This window comes from Arachis duranensis, chromosome 9 (assembly GCF_000817695.3).
Source record: "Arachis duranensis cultivar V14167 chromosome 9, aradu.V14167.gnm2.J7QH, whole genome shotgun sequence".
Taxonomy (NCBI): domain Eukaryota; kingdom Viridiplantae; phylum Streptophyta; class Magnoliopsida; order Fabales; family Fabaceae; genus Arachis; species Arachis duranensis.
In genome coordinates, this window is record NC_029780.3 from 39,617,917 (window position 1) to 39,619,492 (window position 1,576).

The following is a 1,576-nucleotide window of genomic DNA, read 5'->3' on the forward strand; positions in this document are numbered from 1 at the left end:
AAGAGAGTGTCATTTTAGTATCTCACAGGAGTGGAGAGTAGAATTTTCCCTTATTATTATTGTTGTTGTTGTTGTTGTTGTTGTTCTAAGAAAGTATGAAGGTATCGACCAATAATTTAAAGTTACACTTAAAAGTGGTGTAAGCATAATATAATAAAGGAAAAACCAACGTCATGAAAGTGATATAAAGCTTCTTCTCCAAATGATTAATTTCTACATTTTTAAAGCTGTTGATTAAAATGTTATATCGCTGTATATAAAGTGATATATACCCTAAACCTTAAATAAATAAATAAATAACCAAACATATTTAAGAGAATAAAGTGAGTATTAAATTTTTTAAAGTACATGCATATGGTAAAAATTAAAATCAAATCAAATTAGTAAAGCAGAGAATTTTCCAGAATGAAAATCAGAAACGAAAAAAGCAAAGTTGATCGATCTTTTTGTATTTAACAATGGCGATATTTGATTGATACTACGAATATAACATTCTTATATTATTTAGCCACGTGCACCTGCATATATAATAAAATCAAACATCTCCATCCCACTTATTTTGGAATCAAACATTCTTTTGTTATTATTGTTATTTTCTAAATTCCCTTTAGTCGTTGACACGAAATACACGAAGGAATATTTTGTCTCCTTTTTTTTTTTTATCAGTTTAGACGTGCAATCAATGGCTCAGTGCCTAGCGCTCTCCTTCTGTTCGTTTTCTTTTAAAAGAAAACCGTCTCGTAGCTTTAATATATTTTTCCTCTCAAAATGCATGTGTCTAATAACCCAAAACAAGAAATTAAATTGAATAAGGCACAATATATAGAAGAGCATAATAAAAGTAATTTAAGTTGTTTGTCTATTTTTGTGAATACTTTGTTGCGGTGCAAGTTGATTCTTTGTTTGGTTATTGTCTCAAAAAAATAAAGACATAAATACAAAGACATAAAAATACATGAACACAGATATACACAATTTTTTTAACACATTTGGTGATAATAGTCACAATACACAAGACATATCTAACTAATTCAAAAGCTAAATTTATTTTTAAATCAAAACAACTTCAACACCATCACCACTATCATCCACCATCATCATCACCAATTTTTACCACCACTATTATTACTACTGATTTTTCAATCTTATTTCAAATAAATAGACTTAACAACTCTAATTCAAATATCATTTAAACAATTCAAATTAAAAAAAAGGAAAAAAACAGATCTAAGATGAGGGAGGGTAAGGGTTTGTTGATGCACTAGAGGAGAGGGAAATGATGGCGGAAAATGACCGTGATGGCAAAGGACGATGCGGAGGCAAACAGTAGTGTTAGACGATTTTCTTTGTGATCGCGATTACTGCGCATTCACAAAGGCAACCTTCTTCATGTTTGCAGTGGTGCCAAAGAGGAGAGAATGAGAAAAAGAGATCCAGAGAAAGAGAGAGAGACGCCGATCTTAGAGAGGATAAACACAAAGTGTTTTGGAAGCATAGCTACTTGATGGATATAGTATGATGGAGGATGAGAATGAAATAAATTTGGAGAGGAAGAGTTGAGATGCAGTAGCAAGAG